The sequence below is a fragment of the Sitophilus oryzae genome, unplaced genomic scaffold, assembly GCF_002938485.1.
Source record: "Sitophilus oryzae breed Bouriz unplaced genomic scaffold, Soryzae_2.0 scaffold_578_pilon_pilon, whole genome shotgun sequence".
Taxonomy (NCBI): Eukaryota; Metazoa; Arthropoda; class Insecta; order Coleoptera; family Curculionidae; genus Sitophilus; species Sitophilus oryzae.
The window spans coordinates 2,879,703-2,900,689 of NW_022147171.1; the positions used below are offsets into that span (position 1 = coordinate 2,879,703).

A 20,987-nucleotide genomic window follows, 5' to 3' on the forward strand; every position below is an offset into this window, starting at 1 on the left:
ACGACTCAAAAGTGGCTCACCCCTATAACTTTTTTTTTCATTTTTTCAGATAAAAAACAAGATTTGTTATGTTAGTATATGACATAAATTAGGATTGATTGACGTATTCAATTGTTTTTGTTCACTTCCTGTTTCACCGGAAATGACTACATATTTTGATTTTTAAATGACACTCTCAGTATTTTTTTTTAACTTTATTCGACTGAAAATCACATTCTGAATAGAATGGCATGTCATATGTCAACTTTTGACATTCTCGCTTAATAAAACATCGTATTTTAAATTTCAGTCTAGAGTGACATGCGGCTATGTTAAAAAAATAATTCTTAATCAAGGAGCCTTGGAAAAATAGGTTTAATCATCTAATGTTTTTAGTGTCCTTGTCCTGGCCGTTTAGAAAATGCACAAACCGTATTTTTAATCATATATCAATTTTTTCAAATGGAACGAAGATGGCTCATTGGTATATTTGGAAAAAGCATTATCTCGAGTCAAATATTCGTTACGATCCGCAAGTTATAATTTCAAATAAACCATATTCGAAAACAAATCAATTGAAAAAAAAAATTAAAAGTATTAGAGACGCACCCGGTATAAGAGAGACTATATATTTTAAAACAAATTATAAATAATATAACAAATGTTGTTTTCAAATTGTACAGGGCACTCCAATTAATTAAAAAATGTATAGCATTATTGAAATGTTATTTTTTACGATTAATATGTTGTTTTGATTCCAAGGAATTCTTACGGAAATTCCAAGTGGCAAGAAAGGTGAACACCTATACAGGGTGTCCCAGAAATAAGTGTAAATATTTTATGGCTTTGTACATCTGGCCAAAAGAAACATGTTTTTTGTAGTATTATAGTACTGTACGCCATAAACTGTTTTCAAAGATCTCAAAGGCGCATATGTTTATCTCACAAAACTGCAATTCTTTCCTCATTTGACTGACCTTCTAATTTCAGTAGTTTCCGAGATACCCATAGAGGACATCGTTGAAAATCACCCTGTAGAGGGTAAGTGATTTTGGCCATTATCTATGGGTATCTGGGACACGACCAAAAATTCGATTTTATAAAATCAAAATTATGCCACTGTCGGATTTTTGAAAAATTTTGAAGCTTACTAGATATTTAGAAATAAACATATAGCTGTTAAATTAAACATAGTTTGTGGTGTGCTGTTGCATAATATATTTATATTATATTATTCTCAGAACCATATAGAGCTACATCTGGAATAACTCATCTCGCGCTATCATTGTTCAAGCTATATATAAATGATATAATATCCTGCTTTCGCCATAGTAAGGTACTGCTATATGCAGATGATATTAAGATATTTTAACGCTTGCAATATCATATATGCAATGGCTACAGGAGGACCCTCCACAGGTTTGAGGCCTGGTGTTTTAAGAAGAGAATACAACTGAATGTGCAGAAATGTTTGTATATGTAAATATTACAGTTGAGGTTTGGAACCTTTAGTGTTACACAGCAAAATAAAAACACTAAATTATCACAATACACCAAAACATTATTACTTTTACTCTGGACGCGCGTTTCGCTAACCATGTTAGCATCATCAGCAGATGATTAAGACAGTCTTAATCATCCAGTGTAAAAGTAAAAGTGTTTTGGTGTATTGTGGTGATTTAGTGTTTCTATTTTGCTATGTGAATATATTCACTTTTCCAAGAGTGCTGATCCTATTAATAATGCATATAGGTACTATTTGACGAGTTGCCATTGATGTTGTTCATTCTGTTCGTGATCTTGAAATGATATTTGATGAAAAATGAACCTTTGTTGGACATATTGAGCAATGCTGTAATAAGGCGCTTAAAATGCTGGGGTTTATCAAACATCACACTAAAGACATTTTTAACATCAATGCTCTGAAGTGTCTCTATATTAGGCTCGTTCGAAGTCATTTGGAAAATGCGGTTTGTGTATGGAGCCCCTACTACATGGTTCATATTAACAGAATACATTTTTGAGATATGTTGCTTAAGGCCAACAAGACTCAAAACTCCTCAGGAAGGCATGCAGTACTGGGCACATCACCCCTCTCAGAGAGGAGAAGCAACCTTGACAAGATGTTCGTATACAAAATTTTCTCCAGTATAACAGATAGTCCAGAGCTACTCACTAGGTTCAACATTCATGTTCCGGCTCGATGTCTGAGAGAAAAATACACATTCGAACTTCATCAGCACCATACTTTATATGGCCAGAAGTCTGAAATTACCCAGATGATGAATACTGCGAGTCGGATGACCATTGACTTTTTTAATACCTCACTGTACAAATTTAAAAACTCATTGGCAAATTGAATTATTGTAAATGTTTTATGTTAATTTTGACGTTATACCGGGTGCCTCTCAAAAGTGGCTCACCTCTATAACTTTATATCTTTTTAGATAAAACAACGAGATTTGGTTTGTTAGTATATGACATAAATTAGGACTGATTGACATATTCAATTGTTTTCGGTCACTTCCGGTTTTACCGGAAATGACTACAACTTTTGATATTTAAATGGCACCCTCGGTATTTTTTTACTATATTCGATAGAAAATGACACTCTGAATAGAATGACATATAATATGTCAACTTTTGACATTTTGGCATATGGGTTATTTGAAATTGTAATATGCGGTTCATAACTTTCGCGGTTCAAACAACTTGATTTGAAATACCAAGTGTGTGGTATCAAATTATTCGTAAAAAAAATGCTTTTTTCAAATATGCTAATGAGCCAACCCCGTTCCATTTGAAAAAATTGAGATATGATTGAAAATACCATTTGGACATTTTTTAACCGGCAATGGTTTTTCCAAGGCTCCTTGATTAGTCTTACCTAAAATCCTTTGATACAATACTCCACCAGAGGCTACGATTATTCGCACTACACCGGTGGATAGTCTTTATGCCTTATCTGGATATTCTTCCTTGTATCACAGGAGAATTCTCCATACTCTTAATTATGGAATATCCATTAAGTCAAAGCCTTTTTTGATTGACTATGGCAAATTCTTCGACTTACAAGACAGTGAAACGTATACCGTTCATCCAAAATACCAACGCCCTATTAATATAAGATACCACCTATATTCCTCCCAACAAACCAAACCAAATCAGATTACCTAATTTCTCTGGCATTTTAACAGCCGAACTCACAGCTATTTATCAGGCTCTTATCCAAATTCGGAGCATGCCACCGATTGAAGCATTAATACTATCTGATTCACTTAGTTCCCTCAACAGTATTGCTTCTTTAAACCCCAAAAACTCCCTAACCTGCAGCATTCGAGATCTAGTATATAAACTTCCTGAAAGAAACTACAATGTTAACTTTATGTGGATTCCTGGACACTCTGACATTGCTGGTAACGACCGAGCAGACAAACTGGATAACGAGGCAACGCTCTTACAGAATATTGAAGGAACTCCATCCGTTGTCGATTTCAGAAATTCCCACAAAAAAGTGTTCTTCATTATACTTCAAAATGAATGGGACATCCTCGAGGGAACTAATAAACTTAAATCACATATGCCACTTCTTCATCTGTATCAAAATATATATTCTCTTGAACGCGGATCTGTCTGTAAAGTTGTTAGAACCCTCACAGGACACTCATATCTTACCAAATCATATATTATCAGAAATGAACCTCCTCCGAAATGCACCTTATGCAATAACTTAATGTCAATGAGACACATTCTTTTTGAATGTTTACCTATTGCCTCCCATAGGTCTAGATTCTTTAATGCTGTTACCTATGAGACTATTTTCGCGCCTTTTAGCATTTCGACGATTAATAAAGTTATGGAATTCTTAGACAGCATCAACATATGATGCTATAATATGCTTATAAAAACATATTATAGCTTATATCGCTGAAAAGCTTAAAAATGGATCTTTTTATGAAGTCATGGCCAACTATGGTTTCTGTTTAAAAAAACATATGTTTGTGTCACATGTCAAAAATGACAGGCTTTAGAAAAAATTGGAGAACACAAACTTATTAGGGTTGTGATTATCTACAACTTTTATCTGAACAATTTTTGGTCTAAAATAGATTATAATGGATTAGGGACAATTTTTAAAAAAGCCAAAATTTGTTTTTTTTCTAAATATCTAGTAAGCCATAAACTTTTTCAAAAATCTTAAAGGCGCATATTTATGACTCCACAAAATTGCAATTCTTTCCCCATTTAACCAACTCTCTATCTCCAGTACTTTTCGAGATACCCATAGAGAAAATCGTAGGAAACTCACCCTGTATATTACTGATTGGGGCAAGTCCCGTAAAATGAACATACATATAAACAAATAATGGACGAATTTCTAAAATCACATTGACTAACCACCACATCGACGCGACGACGCAAACGGACGAATGGACGAAGCGAAGAGACGAAGCTTAACAAGTCGAGCGAAAAAAGATTTCGGCTAGGCAAACTAGTGGCTAAGTAATACTTGAACGCTAATTTACGGAATAAGAGGTAACCTATAGTTTAAAGGGTAATATTTCCAGAAAAATAAATGTCGAAAAAGTACAAATTATAAGTACCTAGTACCTAGACGGAAAGAGATAAACTTTCCGAAATGTTAAGCATTTTTTTGTTCGTTAGGGAAATTTGTATATATTTAAACCTAACTTCTGACAAGTAGTTTCCGTTTGGGATTAACGCAGAAGTGCTTACATAAAATAACTATTTTATTTTGTTGATTTTCTTGCAGTGGGGAAATACCGATAGAGGATTTTTTGGAGAGATGAATCCGCCACATAGGTAAAGATATTTTTTACCTAGTATAACTGGTACAATAACAATTAAAAACTCTACCTGTGACCCCAGACATATTTTCATTACTTAATCTAATGATAATGTATAATTTTTTTTCCTATATTTAAATTACTCGTTTTCCTGTGAGATAATTCGACTTTTTTATAAAAGGTAGTAAAAACCAGTTTATGGCTACATAAATATTATTACTACATTAAATTACAATTAATATGTATGCTGTTCATTCGTTAACCGCCTTTAAAACGACAGTGTAAGTATTTTATTAGTCTGGGTACGAGAATATATAAGGTCCGTCAATAGAGCGTCAAGCTTCCTTCGGGATTCTGTATCTCCAATAATAAGAAACTTAGGAATTTTGTTATGTCAAAACCTAAAGTATAATATATGGAGGATGTATTTCAAGAAAATATTTTAACTTCTACTGGCTAGCTCAAAAATTTGTGAGTGGATAGGAATGATTTTTTTAAATTGAACACCCTGTATACACTTTACATAATCCTAAAATATTAAATAAGTTTTGATAGCTTCAGAGATAATAAATAAATAAATAAATAAAATTCAGTCTTTACAAAAATAAAACAATATAATCGAAACCAAGGCGTCAGCGATGGCTATGAATTAAAGATCCCTGTCATTTTATATGTAAAATTACATGGGGAATGTCATCGATCATCATTTTCAAGCCAACTGGACGCTCTTTTTTCCAATCATACGGTAGTAAAAATACAAGAAATGTTTCGAAATCAAAAATACACTAATTAATTACTATAGTTGGCCTGTACTTATTTTGCTATAAATATCGTAATCTTAAACGGTACAGGGTGTTCAAAGTTCTATGCCAAACTTTCTAAAATATAAAATATGTTCTAGTTTTTTGAACGGAACGCCCTGTATATTGTTTGTTTGTTAGATGGAGAATTAAAAATGAACATTTTTTTGCATTTAAAGTACCGTATGATCGAAAAAAACTGCGTCAGCGATGGCTAGATATATGATAATGACGAAATAAAAAATAATTTTTCTTTATTTTTTTTAATGGAACACCCTATATATTATTTTTATTAAAAAATGAACATTTTTTTGTATTTAAAGTATTTCAAAATTTCTAATGGTTAACTGTATCTCGGGAGGCCATATTAACTCAAAACGGGCTAATTTAGTGCGTCACTCAGTTCATTGCAGATAAAAATTGACTACCATAAAATTGCCTACGTGCACGACAGGCTATAGTACAGGTTAAACTGAGCAAACTGGCCTGTCTTAAATAACTGAGCGTCTGTAGGGTTTCTACAAATGTTTAGGGAGTTTATATGTAATAATTATAATTATATATTCTAGATTGGAAGCAAATTGTAAACTACTTTAGGAACGCCAAATACAAAGAGACCTGATTTTTAAATTAAAAAGAACAAATACCAAAGATATTTAAACTCGGGGGATATATTGATCCATTCATAAAACGCTCCAAAACTTCATCACACCTTGGTTTGCGAAAATCAACAAGTGCGAAAGAGAATGTATAGAGAAGGAAATAGGCAACGGCGCGATGGCAACAATGTAGATCTATCCAAAGATTAGACGTTAAAGGTCATTAATTTCCAGTGGCGTGCCGATCGACCGACCGTATTTTAAGGAAATTAAAATAATTGTTTAATAAATAAAAAAAAATAAAACTTACATATTTGTCGCATTGTAAAAAAAATAAGTTATGAAATGATAGTGAAATAAATAAAAACCGGCATAATTTTTTATTACAAGATGGCTTTTCACATAAGAATAACGATTAAAAAAAATCAATAAGTGTTTTTTTACATTATTTTATTAAATAAAATATCAAATTTTAGGTGTACCTATTAGTAAATGGAGTTTCAATATCTTGTTCCAAACCTTGTTCGTCTCCGGCTAATGAGACTCCCTCTATAAGCAATAACAAAATAAAATAATTATTTTAACCTAGTAACAATCAATACCCTTTCTTAAAAGTGAAACAGTTATTGTTATTAACTGGCTGGTTATTAGTACGTACCGTGTACCCCTTTTTCCTACAAGTAATTTAATTAATAAATATATAATTTAAAAAATAAACCTAAAAATAAATATAATTTAGAAATATGTTATTTTTTATGTCTAGATACGCCTCTGATCTACAGATAAAAGGATATAATAATATACCTACCTAACCCTATTTATTTTTATTTACCGGTGAAAAGTTAAATTTGGATTTAAATGATACACTCTCTTGTTCACAATACATGAATGCACTATATTTTCAAATTAATGTCTACAGAAGTCCACAAAATAACGCAAAAATATTATAATACTGCAAATGAAGAATACGGAGCTTCAACGCCGAATTAGCAACCTCGCAACAGTAGAATCTAGGAATTTTCATTCATCCCCGAAATTCATTGTACTACGCCGCCATATTTCTAAAACTGACGTTGCCAATCTGCTTTTTATTATTAAATGAAACACGACCATGTTATTTTTATTCCGTTATAAAATTTAAAATAGTTCATCAGTTAAGCATTAAATGACAAAATTGACGTTAGGAAATTAATGTACTTGATATATTATAGAAATATAACGAAATTATTTATTACTTTATAATTGGTTGTGGTATTTAATGGAATACTAATGCCAATATACAGGTAAATCTGGCAAATGTTTTCGGTGTAGGAGACATGGGAAAATAAGGATAGAATAATGGCCGATGAAGGCAAGAGGTAAACAATAATATTTATAATAATGCCTTTATTTCACAGATTGTCAGAGATTACAATAGAAAATAATATTTATAAACAAGATATATATATAAATAATACAAATCAATAAAAAAGTATAAAAAAATAAACACGCTCATTCCTACTAACAATCTTAGAAACCTCAAGGGGAAGTGACCCCTTGAAAAATAATAAAAAAAAATATAAATAAATTCTTAAACACTAGATTTTATATTAACACACAAAAAAAATCGACCTAATTTATGCTTATATTATGGTTACATTGGGGGCCAACCAAAACAACAGAAACATACATATACCATTTTTATTTTAAATAAATAAAAAGAACTATTTTCAAGACAATAACAATTCGTAGAGACAAGGAGGGATGTCATTGATTCAGAAATTCCTTTGTAATAGCTTTCTTAAAAGAACTACTATTTAACTGTTTGAAACGAGGTGACAGAGGATTATATAATTTATAAATAGTAAACTTAAAGCTGCGCTCATGCATAGCCGTTCTGTGCTGAGGGGGGCTAATTAATCCTTTGTATCTAATATTAATATTATGCATATCGGTACGAAATGATATTTTTCTGAACAAATATGGGGGTTTTCCAATAGTAATAATTTTGTGGAAAAAAGAAAGTAAAATAATTTTCTGTTTGTCTCTCATAGATGTCCATTTGAGGTCTTTCAGTTTGTGTGATACATGATCATATTTCCTGATGCCATATATACAGCGTATGCACGAGTTCTGGAGCCACTGAATCTTATTTTGCGTATCTTGATCTAGACAAGGTGCATAAACAGGTACACAGTAATTAAATAATGATATAACTAGAATATCACAAAGCATCTTTTTAGTATCAGTTGTGAGACTTTTACGATGTGGATACAGTAATTTCAAGGAGCCATACGCTTTTCGCAAAATCTGATTAATGTGTTCACGAAATCGAATGTTGGTCTATAGTTAATCCCAAGTTTTTTGCTTTCTCTATACCATTATTAATACTTAAAATAACATTTTTCAATTCACATTCTTTAACAGTTCTACTGAAAGTCATTGCAACCGATCTATTTGGATTTAAGTTCAGACCGTGGCCTTCCGCCATCGCAGCCAGCTCATTTAAATCTCTGTTAATGTGTTCTGAAGCTAGTTGGACTTTATTTAAAGGGAACGAGTGATATATTTGGGTATCATCTGCATACATGTGAATAGAGCATAACTTCACAAACTTATGGAACTGACTTGTATATAAACCAAACAGTAATGGTACAAGGACTGATCCCTGTGGAACACCCCTGGAAAGAACCCTTGTATGAGACGTTTTTCCATTTAATTTCACTTTTTGAGTACGGTTGGATAAATATGACTGAACCAAGTCAACAGACTCCTTATAGACACCATAAGATCTCAAAATCAATAGCAATGTCTCATGATCAATAGTATCGAAAGCTTTACTAAAGTCAAGCATCACTAAAGCAGCACAGTCTCCGTTATCCAAACCTTGGAAAATATCATCCGGAATGTGTACCAGTGCAATAGTACAACGGAATCCTGAGCGAAAACCCGACTGAAGCGGAGATAATAAATTATTGGATTCCAGGTACCGGCTTAACTGTTCCGTCATTACTTTTTCTACGATCTTCGACAATCCACACACAATATGCTGACTGGTCTAAAATCAGATAATTCTTTTGGATTACTAATTTTTGGTATTGGTGTTATAAGGGCATTTTTCCAACTTACTGGGAACGTAGATGAGAGTATAATACTGTTTATAATATTAATTAAGTAAGGTAATATATGAGGACACAACATTTTAATGAAAGCAATATTGATATTATCCGAGCCCGGTGCTGAGTTTTTAATTCCAGAAAGTATTCTTAATATGTCCAGTTCAGTAACTAGCTTATAAAGAAAATCAGTAGAGCTTAGTTTGGTGTCTCTATAATAATTGTTTATAACAGGGTTGCTACCTGACTTAGTGTGCGAACACAGTGCAAGCAGGTTTGCCGCTTTCTGGTAGCCAGCGCCAATCTGGGTACCTATTCTTGACATCGTTCGCAACTTTGCGTATACGCATCACGTGTATTGTTATAAACAGGGTATCCCAGAAATAAGTGCAAGTATTTTAAAGAGTGGTAGATCTCGATAAAAGAAACATATTTTCTTATGGTTTTTCAAATAAGTCCAAAAAAACGGAGTTATTTTACTTTGAAAATTTCCAAAAAAAATAATTTTTTGCTAAAATTTTGAGAACCTTTTTCATGTGCCTTCTTCTCATCGGAGGTTGGCGACCATCAATTGGAATTCTTCCCTGTCTTGAGCCAAACGGATAATTGCACTTGCCTCTCCTATATTAAACCACTGGCGCAAATTCCGCAAGCAGGAAAACCGTTTACGCCCGATGCCTCGTCCTCCTGCAATCTTTCCCTCAACGATCAGCTGTAAGAAACTATATTTGTTATTTCGAAAAATATGACCAAAATATGCTGCTTTCCATCGTTTTATTGTAGTCAATAGTTCTAAGTCCTTACATATTCTTTCCAATACTTCGAGATTTGTTTGAGAACCACTGGATCTTTTCTGGATTTTCTTTCTTATAAATTTAATCTACTACCTATGGTGCCATATTATCAAGAAATTATTTTTTGAAATAAAAACTAAAAAAACTAAAAAAAATTGCAAAAAAATTCCAAAAATATTTTCAAAAAATTCCGAATTTTCAAAAAAAAAATATTTAGAAAAAAACCTCATAGGCGTGTTTCTGGGGTTGAACTATACTACCAGTTAAGTTAAAATACTTGCACGTATTTCTGGGACACCCTGTATATGGTCACATAGTAGCGCCGCGCCGCGCCGCCTCGCGCTTATAACCTTCAAAAATTAAAGCGTGTTATCAAATCGGTTAGTTCACAGTGAAAGCAGGTAGGAGCCAGCGTTCATCGGCGTTCTCGCTTTTACCGGAACGAAAATTTATTTATTTCTGCTTTTGCAGGCGCCGACGGCGCACAGAGGGTATTAAGAACTAAAAGTTGGCCAAAATTATGTTTTATGATTTTTTTGCTTTTGTGCTAGTAATATTAATTATTAGAGGACAGGGTGCTAATATGGAACCTCATTTTGTTTTTCCTACACAATATTTTTTCCTCTACTCTGAAACCCTTTCCACCGATCAAATAAAGCCATTCTGTGCAAAACCAAGCAATTGGATGAGGATGCTAGAACAAGAAAGTAATTTGTATATTGTCGACGATATTTGAGCGAGGATGGGTGTTATAGGGTAAAGACTATTTTCTTTAAGAATCTATTTAAATCAATGTTTTTTGGCAGTGGCAAATATTGGCAAGATTTTTGTACATATTCCAAAGTTGGAGACTTTAAGCATTGAACGGATACTAATTTCAATGCGGAATATTGCCGAATAGTCTTACACCTTATAAAAATGCCTCTGATTTTTTAAATATAAAACATTATAAAGAAATAGAATAGAAGGAAACGTTTCAAAGAGAAAATTTGGCATAAAACAGGACTTGTCAGCTGGCTCTGTATCCATCATGACAGTTATTATAAACAATTTGCAAAAAAGGCACTACAAACAATTCCACTATTTTATAATCTTAGAAATATTCAGAATACACTCAAGATAATTCATACTTATAATTGAAATATATTATTTATTTGATAGTCAACTTACGACTTAAAAAAAGCTAATAAACGTGCTTACATTTAGTATTTATAGATTTGTATTCAGTTAAGATAAAAAATGAAAATAAAAAAAATATCACTTTTGACCAGGTTTATAGACCAAATACCCCTATGTGCGGCCCCGGCGCGGCGTTTCAATATGGTTAGGTTAGGTTAGGTTAGTTAATCAGGTAAATTTCCTCTTAATTAACTACTTCCGAACCCTGCTCGCATCTCCGAAAAAGCCATATAACAATACACGTGATGCATATACGCAAAGTTACGCATCACGTGTATTGTTATATGGCTTTTTCGGAGATGCGAGATGTGAGCCATATTTGAAGATGCGAGTGATCAAAAATAGGTGCCCAGAGACGGCGCTGGCTGCCGGAAAGCAGAAACCTGCCTCCACTATGTTCGTACCCTTAGGAATAGAATCAATGAAGTAGTCATTGAAAATATCAGGGTTATCAAACTGCGATTGCAAAGTTGACTTATTGTTACACTTGATATCAAGTTTTTTTAATTCACGCCACAATCCCTTACTGCTCTTGTTAGATGCAATACTCTCAAAATAGTGTTTCTTTTGTTGCTCAACGGCATGATTAGTCAGATTTATAAGTCGTTTAAATTCATTTAATAATTGAACACTATGACATTTTCTCAGTCTGGCTCTAGCTTTATCCCTTTCCCTCATTAATTTTTTTAAATCATCATTTAGCCATGGCATTCTCTGCCTTGTAATTTTTACAGTTTTTAATAGAAAGTGTGTGTGTCAAATAACTCTTGCAATAAATTACTAAAATATTTTACTTTTTCATTAATATCATGGATATGAATTTTTTTATCATAGTTGGAATTGAGAAATTGAGAGAGAAAGTCATCATTATTAAACCTTTTAAAGTCCCTATAAACGTACATTAGCGGTTCAAAACTAGGTTTTTCACAGTTTAAACTGAAAACTAAGCATTGATGTAGAGAAAAATCTGACGGGTCGACATTTATTGATTCAATAATGTTCTGTTTATTACATAATATGACGTCAATTAAGGACGCGGAATAAGGAGTAATGTGTGTAGGTTCTGTAAATAATTGTTCCACACCAAATGAACATAACATAGATTTAAAATATTTAATTGACAATAACTTACTATTTTGAAAATCAACATTCGCATCTCCAACATAGACAACTACGTCAGAATAAGCTGCAGCTATAAAAAAAAGACGTTTCCAAAATATGAACAAACTGTTTATAGTTTAGCTGGGGAGGTTTATACACCACGCCCATCACAAAGCTAAAATTATTTATGGTCAATTTAACAAAGAGCTGTTCAATATCATTGGACATATCAATAATTTCATATTTGAAACCAACATTTATGTACAGTAAAACACCTCCTCCTCTACGAGACTCCCTATCCCTTCTAAGAATATTATAGTTATATATAGATATACTATTAGAAGGAATATTTTCCGAAAGCCAACTTTCGGTTATGGCTAATATGTCAATTTTCTTTTCATGGAAAAACGTTCTTAATGCATTAAATTTTGGAACTAATGATTGTATATTAAGGTGGCCCACCAAACAATTAAAATTCATATTACTTAAAAATAAATAGGAGAGTAAAAAAAATACAATAAACAAGTTTAGGTTATAAACCAAGGTAACTTAGAACTTAATCACTAAACCAAAATACAAATATTGAATAATATGACGTGCAATAGAGGCAACTCAACTAGACTGATCAATTCAGGTGATTAACTTTTCTACACCAGTTTCAGTTCGCGCGAAAATACTTCCATTAAATGTCCATACATTCTTAAAGCCAAACCTCTCCGATGAATTTATCACTAAATTTATACGGTGAGGAGTAAGATCCTCCTTAACAACAATGCCAGTACCCTTAAACATTTTTTTGTTCATGTAGATTTTATTCTTTAGAGCATTACTTTTCAAGGCTAGGAGAATATGCCTGTTGTGACCATCACGTTTTTGTCCCACTCTGTATACTGAATCAAAATCCATGTCGCCTATAGTAATATTTAGTTTGCTCGCAAAAAGATCCTTGATTTTATTTGAGATGTTTTTGTTATCCGTTTCTTTAACGCCCATCAAACGAATATTATTATTTTTTGCGGCCTGCTGTAGATTATCTATTTTTTGTTCCATTTTGTTCTCGTCCTCATCTGATGTATTATTTTCAGTTTTATTTGTTGTTTTTAATAACTGGATTTCGGCCTCCAATGAAGCAATTTTAGCATCATAATACTTAAATTTTTCAGCTAGTTTCTTCGTTACGCCATTAATAATAGCTTCGCTGATAGCATTAGTAACATTGTTAGATCGAAGAGCCTCAATAAGAGATCTTTCAAATTCAGTCTGACCTCTCGTAGGCATTCTTTCGTTCAAATAAGAATTTTAATATCTATTAACTTAATGCCAAGTCAATGTATTATTGATTGAAACACCGTTAGCACAAATCGAATCAATATTCAATATAACTTACAATTTCTAGTCGAATTGCGGAGAGCACTCACATACACGACACATTAATTTCGATGTCGAACTACTACTTCCGGTGTTGTATCTCTTGAGTTTAAATATGTTTGAATACTCAAAGTCTTGGTCTGATACATTATTCCAAAACGGAATCCGTCAATTTATATCTACGACTACGATGACGCATGCGCCCGTTTTTCTGAATCATTTTTTATCATTCATATTGATTAAAATTACATGTTTTTAAAATGGCATCTGCCTTAACAATAACCGAGACAATAACTAATGAGAAATACAAATTGTCTAAGCTACTAAATTTTCTAAACTAATAAATTGTCTGAGCTACAGCGACGACGCGTGCCGCAGTTTATATAATGCGAAATATGATGATCCAGCACCCTTCTGGGGTAGCATCACGACATAACTCGTGTAACAATTTTTTACGGGTAACAAATAGTTTTATATGCGTAACAAGTAGTTTTTTTCACGTAATAACAAGTAGTTTTTTACACGTAAAAATACATATATTTTTTTGCGTACAAAATGTTTTTTACCAGTAACAAATAGTTTTATACGCGTAAAAAATAATTTTTTACGTCTAATAAATAGTTTTTTAAATCTAAAAAATAGTTTGTTTTGCGTGTAACAAATAGTTTTTTACGAGTAACAAATAGTTTTTTATGTGTCACAAATGGTTTTTTACGCGTAATAATTTGATTCACTTTAACAAAATTTGTATTAAAATAACAATATTTTTCATAAACACGTGGACTGCTCACAAATACACTTTGCGTCACTACGTATTTATAAGCCTTTACCACGTTTCGATACAACTAGCTCGTGTGTCAAGGCCGTCTCACTACCTCGTATGTGACGGCCTTGAATTTTCTTCAAAAAGTTTGATAAATCATATCCTAAAATTGCCTTAGCAACCAGTCATATTTACTAGTCTATAATATAATTATAATTATTTATTATATATTATATTATTATAATTATAACACACAAGTAACCACCAATATCCAATATAACAAATTTATACAAAAGAAAACTAAAATTCCTAAAATAAATGGCAAATAATAATTATTTCTACACACACCACTGGCACTAGCTGTAGATTGCGTTTGTTGTCGAATATCCAGCCCGTTTAACAGTCGATCCGAGCATATCTTTCATCTTTGTTTTTTCAACGCTCACCGCGCCGATCTCGCCTATCTCTTTCTCACAGGATTGAGTGTCGAACGGACCGGAAATCCACGAGCTTGCGATATTACTAACTCACATCTTGATATAAACTGCAGAGCTGCAGCTTCTTTTGCGTATTTTTAATGGACACAAATTGAAATAAAAGCTTCAAATGGTAAAATCGCAAAAGCGTTTCACATGCAAAACGCAAAAAGGTAAAAAAAAATGCCTTCTGTGTGGCCGTGGGCTTAAGCCTCTCAATATCCCTCCACTAGCACTGATAAGAGGTTCTCAGCAATTTTTATCTTCATTCATTTTGTATATCTATATAAAATATAGTATCTGTCTCTTTTACCGTCCGCCCTTACACGATTGTCATGGATATATTAATATTTTCAGAAATTGGTATCTGCACTAAAAAGTTTTATTTCTGCATAACTCAAATTACTTTCAAAAGAATTTCAAAAATGACATAAGTTAATATGATATTTTCCTAATTTTATTATATATGTTACATATGTAAAACGTATAATAAATACTACAAATGTAACAATATGGATTGTTACATTTACCCATATTCGATGGGCACCCACAACGGCGCCCCTGTTTTCAATAACTTTAAATTTAACGTATTATTTTTCGTTGTTTTCGTACGAATATCGATTACACTAATTCAAAAGGTAATCAATTATTTAAAACAATACAATGTTTCAATGGCACGCTTTTATATGATATAAATGCTAATTCATATCCTTGAATCATACAGATGATACAGATACTAAATTATAAATAACTTTGCAAAAACTTACTTATTTGTTTTACGATACCTATCATGTATTGTGTTAGTACTAAACTAAATAACAATATAACACATTAATCTACGCAAAACTTACTTGAGTATATTTTTAATGGAGTCACGTTAATGCCTAATTGTAGCACATTAATTTTTTACTAATAAATACACAGAATCTACCTAGAGATACGTCCATAAGATCCATTAATAAATTGGTTGTAAACAACCAAAATTTTATGCAAAAGGTTAAATGAATTGACCCTTTGGCCTTAATTAGATACATAACATGGTTTTGAAATTGGACGGGAGAAAATAGTATGATGTCCTACTATATTTTATTTATTACTTTTATACATATATGTTTACATATATTTACGTTTTAAACAAATTATATACAACTGGCGTATACATAATATACAGGGTGGTGCCTCTCATACGCCGCGGAAGCTCCGAGAAGAACGGTAGTTTATATCGAAATTTTGGCAGCAAATGTAGGTTAACTAAAAGAATTTTATAAAAATATATAGAATTATACAGGTTGTCCCAAAAAAAAGTTACACATCAAAGTTATGTTTCTTTCTAATGGAACACCCTATATATTAATTGATTTTCGGATTCTAGGAAAAAAATAAAGGTGAGTTTTATTAAAGAAGCATCTACCTAAAATCTAATGATTTCGACATATTCCACATTTTGTGAAAATGAAGAGTAAATTTTAAATTTCGATAAAAGCTATGTACCGAAATTTTAGTTGACTTTGTGTAGCCTGATATTTAATTACAGTAACCATTGTATGTTAAACCATTTTGAAATTTCACCCGAAAAGTTATACAGGGTGAGACAAAATTGATATGAAACATTAGCCGCTTTTAAAAGCAAGTTACTCCTTTATTTTAAATGGAACACCCAGTATATTTTTTCGGTGTTCAATGGGGAATTTATATATCTTCAAAATATTATTAAGGTTGCCTACCCCTCAGAAAAAGATATTTCCAGATATTTTAATTTTTATGATTTTGCGTCAGTATATCTTTATTATTTGAAAAAATCTAGGTGGCTGTGTGATATACCTTTTGTTAATTTAACAAAAAATGAAGATTGTAGAGTAAAATACTCAAGAGTAATAAAAAGATACACGTTAAAAAGATATATTTTAATTATTACAGAATTAAAACTAGATATAAACCTATAATTATTATGCGACAAAAATTAGTTAGATTAAACGAACTGCTCAAAATGCTTCCTTTCCTGTTAACTGCATAAAATGATTATTTTTTCAAAAGGATCTTTTCATCTTTTTATTCTAAAAAGCATGTGGAGTTCTAACTCGAATCTACAATAATAATTTATATCGTGTTCGAGTAGTTGGTCGAGTTTTGTAAACACTGTTTTAACATATCCCCATAAAAAAACAGACTAGATAAAATCAGGAGCATTTAAATATTTTATTAATTGGGGAATACACATTGCATTCACCAAGTAATCAATTCTTTCTGATGTAGGATAAGTTTGCATTTTTGGTAAATTTCTGAGAATTTTTTTTTGTTTTAACTGACACAAAATGATAACTAGTTGTTAAAGTTGGACTAATTAGACAGCTACGTTGAAATAACGTCAGACATATCACAGCGCACCCTAGATTTTATCAAATAATAAAAATTACTCGGATCAAATCGTAGGCAACCTTAATAGTATTTTGAAGAGACATAAATTTCCATTGAATGTCGGAATAATATACTGGGTGTTCCCATATATATGTGTTAAAATAAGAGAGTAACATGCATGCTTTTAAATGTGACCAATGTTCAATATTAATTTTGTCTCACACTGTATAACTTTTTGGATCAAGTTTTAATTTGATTTAAAGTACAATAGTTGATTTAACTACATATTAGGCTATACCGGGTAAATTCCAATTTAGGTAGCTTTTATTGTAATTTAAAAATTGCTCTTTATTTCTACAAAATTTTAAATATGTCAAAAACCTTCCAATTTAGGCAAATGCTTCTCTTATAAAACTCACCTTTATATTTCTCCCAGAATCTGAAAATCAATATATAGGGTGTTCCATTACAAAAACACAACTTTGATATGTAACTTTTTTGGGGGACACCCTGTAGAACTCTCTATATATTTAAAAAGTGCTCTGAATTAACCTACATATGCTCATAAAATTTCATTCCAATACAAACTGTCGTTCTCTTTGGAGCCTCCGCGGCGTATGAGAGACGCTGTACACCCTGTACAGTAGGTATGTCCCCGGATTGTTTTTATAAGAGGAAAAACTTTTTTATTATTGACAATTTGAGGAAAATGCATCCTTCAGATTTTTTTTTGTTCTAAAATGGCTATTCCGGTTTATATATTTTATATTTTTTATATATATTTTCCAAATTTCCCTACAGTTTAAAAGAACATTAAGAAAGACATGAAAATATGGTTGAATTTTTTCGTAAAAGTCCTAAAAATCAAGATCAAAAACTGAAGGTAATATCAATTAGATTTCATTCTTTGATAGATTGTTATTATTAATTATGATTAACGTCATAGGTATTCTTTGCTGTTATTAAAATATCACGTTTTCCTCTAACTAGCATCGCCCATTCCGTAGCAAAGAACTAAATAAATTTTGTGCTTCTTTAACATTTTAAACAGAAACAAAAAATATTACGTTAATAAAAATTCAATGAATAACTACCCATCAAAGAATGAAAACGAAACTATATTACCATAGAAACACGCTAAGACCGAAAAATTTCAATTATCCTTTCATGTTTTTTTTTTAATTTTCTCTAAAAAGTTATGGAAATATGAAAAAGTATAAACGGGTATTAACCGTTTTAGAACAAGCAAATTTTTTTATGAAGGATGCGTTTTTCTTAAAATGTCAATAATAAAAAGTTTTTTCTCTTGTAAAGATAATCCGGGACATACTGCTCGTAGTAGTCAGGCGACTGAGCCGGCCTTAGTTTTTAGAAAATTACTGTCTTACAGTAAGATTTCTCGATTCAAAAATATTTTCGATGTTAAAACTTCTGTAAATACAGGAAAAGAGTTGACAATAACTTTATTATTTTAAATGACTACAAACATAGGTATAAACTTTTTACACCTCCAGGACGCATTTAGTATCATACAATGATTTAATAAAATTACGTTTTCAAAGATAAAAAGTTTTACGGTACTTATCGGTACTGATTGCAGGTGTTCTTGAATTTACGGACCAAACAGTTATTAGAAGCCATATGAATTCCAGTAATCAACTAACTATCATCGGATATACTCGTAGATATGTTTTCCGAAAATTTATTTACGATTGTAAAACAAAAAAACGCAGAGTACGTAAATGCTATCAAACTGATGCGACGGTGCGTCGTGTTGTCCGGTGACTGTATGAATACGGGAAGTATGTTTACTTTGTAAATGAATGCAAATGTAATACGTCAGTATATAAATGCCATGTTATTGTTTACCCCAAACAATTTTAGCAATAGTAATTAGATCAAATAAAACTTCTTGGCGATGAGTAGTGCACCAAAACAAATTAAAAATTAAAACGATCACTGAGCCGACTATTTATGAAGCTTACTTAATAGATGTGAGAAAAAAATGGGAAATAAATTGGCACGCATATACTTTTGTTCGAGACGGAAAAGGTAATTTTGTTGATGGATAACATCTCTGGAAATAAAGGACTGAGCATAAAGAAACCAATTGATCTAGAATAGTGTAAAATATATGCGAATAAAAAGCTTAAACACATACTAAACTCGTGCATGTATTACGAGGATAAACATACACACATGGCAAAAATTATTGCATATAACGATATTTTTATTTTATTTTGGACCTAATATGATTCTTTTTATATTTTTGACATATTGGCTAACTACACGACTAACTAATATAAAATTAAAAATCTAAGTGCAACTAGGCTATTATAATTTTATTTCATAATGAGTAAAAATCAACAAAAACCAGTTTCATTTTAAACACAAAATATTGAAAACAATTTTAATTATTTCTCACAACTAATAATCTGTATTGCCTCCTCGAGCCTCAGTGCAAGGTGTGAGACGACGTGGCATGCTCTCAATTAAGTTGTCCAGAAGATGTTGCGGAATGTCGTCCCATGTTTCGCGCGCAGCAATTTTCAATTCATTTAAGGTAAGGGGGAATCATTCCTTTTAGCATGCTCGATCACATTCATATCTGGAGACATCGGTGGCCACCACAGTTTTCTTATACCCTCTTCCTAAAAAAAATCGCGAACCGCTAAGGTGCGACGGGAGGAGCATTATCGTCCATGTAAACAAATTCATCCCCCACTGCCCCTCGAAATGGACGCACAATAGGCTCTAAAACGTCTCTAAGATATGAGGCACCTGTCATTGTGCCATCAATAACAAAAGGAGTTCGAGCTCCGTGCATTATACCTGCCCATACCATAATGCTTCCCCCTAGAAACGGTACACGGGGTTGAGCTGCATTCAAGCGTGCTCGTCTTCCAGATGTTCTCCAGACCAAAGTTCGTGGCGAATCTTACATTAGGCTTATTCTTGTTTCATCACTAGACATGATGAAATTCCAATTAGGTCCATTTGCTCTCATCTCCTCAGCCCATTGTAGTCGCGTAATTTTGTGCTGTAAATTAAGCTTCGGAACACGTAGAGGCCTTCTTAAATGTAATCCTCTGTCATGGAGTCTTCTTGCTATGGTCTTTCTTGAAACATTTACTCCTTCAAGGCGAGCTAACTCGTTTTTAATAGCAGTACTAGAAACAGGGGATTGCATCGTGCAATTAGGGATATTTGACGGTCTTGCACAGCAGTAGTAACTCTCTTTCTACCTCTTCCAGGCCGGTCTGTAACCTCGTTTGTCTCCCTGAATTTTTTTAATATTCGCGAAACATCGCATAACTCCTACAATTTGAGCTATTCTAACTTGCCGGTAGCCCTGTTGAGACAGTGTTACTATTCTGACTGAATAAGTGCAAGTATTTTAAGTGGTAGTAGATCTCGATAAAAGAAACATATTTTCTCATTATCGTTTTTCAAATAAGTCCAAAATAACGGAGTTATTTTACTTTGAAAATGTAAAAAAAATATTTTTTAATAAAATTTTGAGAACCACTGGATATTTTCTGGATTTTTTTTCTTGTAAATTTAATCTACTACCTATATTGCCATATTATCAAGAAATTATGTTTTTTAACTAAAAGCTAAAAAAATTTTAAAAAACTCATAAGCGTTTTTCTGGGGTTGAACTATACTA

General features: G+C 32.1%; 1 protein-coding gene across 2 annotated transcripts in view; it reads right to left on the reverse strand.

Annotated features, from left to right (window-relative positions):
* Window positions 1–19,066, reverse strand: part of LOC115887575 (protein croquemort-like) — a 155,042-nt gene extending 135,976 nt beyond the window's left edge. The window contains exon 1 of one of the 2 annotated variants that reach the window (XM_030907039.1): window positions 18,899–19,066. The gene's annotated coding sequence lies outside the window, so the exon portion shown is untranslated. Of the gene's footprint in view, window positions 1–15,813; window positions 15,911–18,898 lie in introns of those variants that run through there. The other variant, XM_030907038.1, reaches the window with a different exon arrangement.
* Between the last annotated feature and the right edge of the window lie 1,921 nt (window positions 19,067–20,987).